Here is a 6672-nt window from a genome sequence, read left to right as displayed (position 1 = left end):
ACTGCGTGATCCAATAATTGCGGTTACAAAATTTGACTCGAAATTACGGTGGCCCACAAGTCTCACGGCAAAACAAAAACTCACGGCAAAACAAACTAAATTCACGGCAAAACAAACTAAACTCACGGCAAAAGGCAATAAATTCACGGCAAAATAAACTTAACTCACGGCAAAATAAACTAAACTCACGGCAAAACAAACTAAACTCACGGCAAAAGGCAATAAATTCACGGCAAAATAAACTAAACTCACGGCAGAATAAAGAAAGCCACGGCAAAATAAACTAAACTCACGGCAGAATAAAGAAAGCCACGGCAGAACAAAGAAAGCCACGGCAGAATACAATAAAGGTTGTGATGGGCAACGACGTATTTGGTTCCCTGTTGATTTTTTTTACCGCGAGCAATTTGTCAACGGTTTTGATGTTGTAAATACGAATGGCGTCTGGTTAAATACTATTAAATTTAGAATGCAAAGTTTATCAATTTATCATAACCTTTAAAAGACTTTAGACTTCAATATTGACCCTGAAACAATAAGAACGCTTTATAATTATTCCAAAACAAAAAGTTTCAATGATAAGAACCTAAGCTTGACAAGAAATAATTTTAATAATTTTATTTTAAAAAATGAATGTATGTAATGAAATGAATGGTTTTAGGAGATATTTTTGAAGAGAAAAATCGGTTCAAGGACGTTTGTCATCTTAGTAGCCGGGTATGTGATTCCAAGCCGATCGGTTTTTGGATGCTCGATGTTCTAGCTCAATCAATCGCGTTTGAATAAAGTTATCAAATGAAATATCCACCACTTAGCAACATTTTGAGGCAAGTAACAGCCCTTATGGTCAAAGGCCACCTTTCGTCATTTAGTTCTCAGATATTTTGGCAGTCAGGAAACAAAACAATCCTTCGTTCGCGAGGGTTGCCAGTGAAGCTAACGTGGCCCCCAACTAGTTTTATCGCCATAAATGGCAGAGACTTCACCGTACAAGTATGTAGAAATTGAAAGTACACACAGTGTAGATATAGGAAATCACCAACTGCAAGAAAATCCATACCAAACCGGTGAGACAGATTTGGCATTCATAATACTTTCTCGCCAGGAGATGTTCACACAACGACGGTCAAATGCAAATGAAGCATAATGAAACGTTTACTCCACAATGCTTCACGCGACTTGATCATCCTCCTCTGATTCTGCCGTGGCTTTCTTTATTCTGCCGTGAGTTAAGTTTATTTTGCCGTGAATTTATTGCCTTTTGCCGTGAGTTTACTGCCTTTTGCCGTGAGTTTAGTTTGTTTTGCCGTGAGTTTAGTTTGTTTTGCCGTGAGTTTAGTTTGTTTTGCCGTGAGTTTAGTTTGTTTTGCCGTGAGTTTAGTTTGTTTTGCAGTGAGTTTAGTTTGTTTTGCCGTGAGTTTAGTTTGTTTTGCCGTGAGTTTAGTTTGTTTTGCCGTGAGTTTAGTTTGTTTTGCAGTGAGTTTAGTTTGTTTTGCCGTGAGTTTAGTTTGTTTTGCCGTGAGTTTAGTTTGTTTTGCCGTGAGTTTTTGTTTTGCCGTGAGACTTGTGGGCCACCGTAAATATTAGATCCGACGACGAGAGCGAGTATAGGAATGAGTTTCAAAATTGGTCCTGTCGCGCGTTGTTAACACTGCATCGTGCTGGATTTACCTTTTTTTAGCATCTAAAGTTTCGATCTACGTACACGACCACGAAAGCAAAATCATAGTGCCAATCTTTAAAAGTTAAGAACTCGTTGTCGTACTCACTGCCATACTCTTTATCTCGTATTTATTTTCGTCGTTTGATCTGGAGGTATCTAATCGATATTACGAATTCTAATTGCAAGTTTAATATATTTAAGTTCTTGTATTATGATTAACAACAAATGGCTTAAACCTGTCTCTTGATCAATTAGATCAATGGGTCTGACCCAGGATAAATGGTATTTTGAGTCGGCTTTAGACCCATCGAAATGCAAAGCACAAGTTGAAATAGCCAAGTAGATTTCCTTGTACCTAGTTCTTTTATCGCAATGTTTTCAAATTTGTATTTAATATTGTAAAATAAAACGTTTTTGAATCCTTTAAACTTAAAAAAATGCCGCTGGATTACACTACAAAAATGCATTATGTCATCGGTTCTCAGGACTTCTACGCCCCATGTAAGGTGATCGAATTGGTTTAAGGTGGCTGACTACTTTGGTAAATAATAGACAGACAATTGAAAATTGAAACTTTTTTAACCTGAAATTTAATGCTGATTTCAAAACTGCATAGAATAATGGGTGTGTCCCGAGCTTGTTTTTGAGGCAATCACTCAGAACTGACATGCGTTTATACAATTTTGGAAGAAAAGCAACGAAAATCAAGCTATGTACAAAAAAATCATAAAACCGAAACTAAGGAAGAAACCTGAGTAAATTTTTTTATGGAACACGTAACTTATACTATATTTATAAAATACTGATAATAGTTGTTTTAATAAACTATTGTAGACAATGGAAAAACTTTTTTGTGTTCAGGTTATACGGTGTGCAAGTTATCGTAAAAATTGAGCACAAAACAAACAGAACGATTTTTTACATTGTTCTAATAAACCGAATTGTCTTAAACTTAAGTAATGGGATATTGTCTGTTATTCTGGAAACTAACAAAAGAAATCTAGAGTCCCGTGCAAAATTTGAGGGTTTCGCCCTCTTGAAGTTCAAAACGTGTATGGTTCTTCAATAAAATCGTGAAGATTATTCAGCGGTTTTTGAGCGCGCGCGCATCGCTGGCTCAAATCGAATGTTGAAAAGTAGTCAGCCACCTTAACTGAATCAATAGTTCTCTTTCTGACTGTGAGCGTTTTCGGCTTTCCGTTTTTTTCCTCCCTCCTCTCAAACCAACCCTCACAAATCTGATTAGAGCTGTGCTTCGGGGTCATACATGGACTGGATAGCGATTGCCATAGGCGCCTTAACATTGCTTTCAGTTCGACCCCGTTGAGCTGCGCCAGTGCCGTATTTGCGGTCGTGATTAGCGATACACTCAGTAAATCAATTAACAGTAGGTAGTCTGCAGTCCTCATCGAAGACAATCACTTAGCGTCAACAGTTAAGTACAGGAATACAGGCTCAAATCATTAGTTATAACGCCTTCACTAACTGCCTAATCTAATAGACGGTGGGGTTTAGAGGGAATAAATAGGTTAAAATATACAGTATTACGAGTCTAAAGTGAAGATTGTGAATTTATTATTTTCGACCTAACTTTGATAAATGAAACGCAAAGGTAGGAAGGGAAAAGGAAAAAGAAATTAGATAAAGAAAGGAAAGGAAAGGAAATGAAAACATCAAAAACCTCTAGGGAAGTAAAGACACTATTACAGAGAGAAAAGATAAGAAAACGAAAAAAAAAAAATTTACACTGCAATCCGTAAACCAAACTAAGTTCATGCTCACATATAATGCAATTTTGTTTGACTTACGTACCTTGTGTGTATACCACTGAAATAGTCCCTGTAATAAAGGGAATAAATAACCAAGGCAAGCACCACCTCGGAATCACATCCATCGTCTCTAAGAAGCATGAGTATCAATCTCCCACTATGATATGCAAGTCACTTTTATAATATCTATTGATTAGTCACGTCACTAACTAGGTTGCTAACGGAAATTCTGATTTAATTTATGCGTCAATCAATGGTAAAACAATATAATTTCTAATCAAACTAATAAATAGTTAGAAAAACTTCAACATTTTGAACTAGAAGCACGCGTGGTCCTTTATTATTGTTGGTAATTTCCTTATTTCCTTCTTGAGTCATTGTACTGAAGGACCTTAAGAAGGTTTCTGTGGATATCACTTTAAAAATAATCTAACTTTAAGTTTACTCAATAACATCCACAATTTATTTTTAAGTTTGTAATTATTTATTTATATGCATGCGAAATTGACATTGACAACAGACAAAAAATAAGCAATGAACACAATAATGTCAATCGGCGTTTAGTCGCTCGGTCAAAATATTGACTCTCTCTAGGTTTCGATATAATAATATTTCCCCAAATATCTTCCACGCTTTTAGAAAAAGCACATTTCGCAATTTGTCAAATCCTTCAGTTTTGACAAGCGAAATTTAAAAAATAAATAAAAATAATGTAGAATGTTCGGTGTGACAAACAACATAAAAATCATTGTACGACCAGATGCAAACTCCCTGGTTTGATTGCATTAAAAAGATTTGATTATTTGGCAATATCTTTTAGAATAAAAAAGAAAAAAAGGAAAGCGAAAAACAGTTAAATTTTATCGTTTGCTACTGATTGGTTTTCCAACTAAAGCTAGAATGTTCTCACAAACAGAAGGCGCAATTTAAAACGCTATGTTGAATTTGCTTCATATAAATAAATATTATCATTTGTCTGCGCATAGACAAAGATCCTTCATATTTGCACATGGGCTACCTGTGTTACGATCCGCGAGCGAAATCAAATATGGCGTCTAATTTCATACGAATTTTTTTTGGCACTGTTTTTGCTAAAATAATTTTTCTGGACTCGGAGCCCATTAGAAAGTGCCATTTTAACTTGGAAATGTGAAAAGTTAGAGCAGGTGAAAAGTTAGAGCAGGTGAAAAGTTTGAGCAGGTGAAAAGTTAGAGTAGGTGATGTTGTTAATGACACATACTGCATCCAACGAAGCATTTTTATTGGCTATGGCTAAAACACTGCCATAGCAACTTATGCTTCATTCCGTAATAGCTATAATAATTCACTGAATTAGAAATGAGCCCAATTTTTTGGTTTCAAAAAATATTTTAACTTCTGTTAATACAACGTGATTTTTTTTCTCTATCTTAGGACTAACATAATAACTTAAGCCCGGGAAGTGTGTTTAGCCCAATTACCAAATTAATAACAAGTGTGGTTCTTTACTGTCTCAGCACGTCGTACAAAAGCTTTTGTTATTATGATACAGACAGTGGTTCCAGTATGCGGAGCTTGTGTTCTTCGGATATCGTTTGAGATTTAAATCCTACTGATTATGCATTTTGCTATCTATTTCTGAGAAAGTAGGCTTCCTACCAAAAATATTTATCGAACCTCAATGAAATTTTGTAGAGGTAAACGAAAGATATCTAGGAACATTTTCCCCATGATAACTTACCGTGACACACACATACATACATAATAACATACATAATACTTACATAACAAATAAATAAATAAATGAATGAATGAATACACCTAGTTGCAACAAGGCTGCCACTGAAAGAATGAACCCCTGCATCTCAGTGAGGAAGGAATGCATTAGAAAACAAAAGAAAGAAGAGTCCACCTCTAATTGGATTCATGAGATAATAATACTTTATAGACCCTTAGATTGCACGAATGCAACGGCTGGTATATCATTCTACAATAATACGTTGATGTTTTTGAAAAAAAACGACAAAGAATCACATTGACTTGTCATATTTGTCCTTTCAGCCTCTCAAAAAAAAATCTATTTTTTCATGTTAGAAAAGACAACTTTTTCTTAAAAAAAAATAATATAAACTAGATTTTTAGGAGTTTTTTCGAATAAGCTCATAAAAAGCATAGGGTCTATTGCTGGTTTTCACATGACGTCATCAAAACATCAAAATCTAAACTATAGATCGTATAAAGACATTTCTCAAGTATGTTTTAGGAGTCAGTGTTATAAGACACAAGAAAAAATCTCGAGTCATTTCGATGTTTGGTTCCCGAGTTATGAAGGTTGAGTTTGTGTCACGCAATACCGTCACGTCTTTCTAAATAGCGATGAAAATATTAAAATAATTTTCTTTAGTTGAAAGATTTTCCCTTAGACACGTTTAAAATATCTATTTAAAGTATGTGTAAGTGAAAAATAGTCAAACATATTAAATATATTCCATCATTTTAAGCCTTTAGAATTTCGTCCGCCATGATGGTGTACCAACTTGGAACACCAAGATGGCCACTCCATACATTCTAACCAAAAATTGCGTCATGTTTACTCACCTATAGTTCCGCAACAAAATGCTTTACAGCGTTAAAATTTAACCAGTATATGTAGTTTGGACCGCTTTACAAGAATATATAACTTCTATTTTATTATAATGCGAATTTACGCTTTTGAAATTCATGATGACGTAGGTGAAAACCAAGAATTGCAAAATTTGAGGGTTTTGCCCTCTTGAAGTTCAAAACGTGTGTGGTCCTTTAATAAAATTATGAAGATTAATCAGCGGTTTTTGAGCGCGCGCACATCGTGGGCTCAAATCGAACGTTCAAAAATAGTCAGCCACCCTAAGCCAATGATAGCACTTATTGTTTGGCAAAAATATATTTTATTGTCTTTTATTTTATTTTATTTTTTTATTTTTTTATTTTTTTATATTTATGCACTTGATTGCAGAAACGTTGTAGTATACATTTATACATTTATACAAATACCTAATGAGATGCATATTGCAATTTTACTTTTTAAACCCTCAAAACCAATTGATTTATAATCTGTAGGATATAAAACACAAGAATAAAATATTTTGACGTTCATTGAATGAAACAAATAATAAATAAAGCGAGTTTTCTGTTTTGCATATCATTAAATATACTGAATAAATTAGGTATTTGTATAAATGTATACTACAACGTTTCTGCAATCAAGTGTATATGTCAATT

This window comes from Actinia tenebrosa, unplaced genomic scaffold, assembly GCF_029948245.1.
Source record: "Actinia tenebrosa isolate PJP-AT-01 unplaced genomic scaffold, QUT_ActTen_1.0 PGA_scaffold14__42_contigs__length_11649687, whole genome shotgun sequence".
In the NCBI taxonomy this organism is placed as follows: domain Eukaryota; kingdom Metazoa; phylum Cnidaria; class Anthozoa; order Actiniaria; family Actiniidae; genus Actinia; species Actinia tenebrosa.
The sequence above is the reverse complement of the archived record's forward strand: the minus strand, read 5'-3'. Positions refer to the sequence as shown.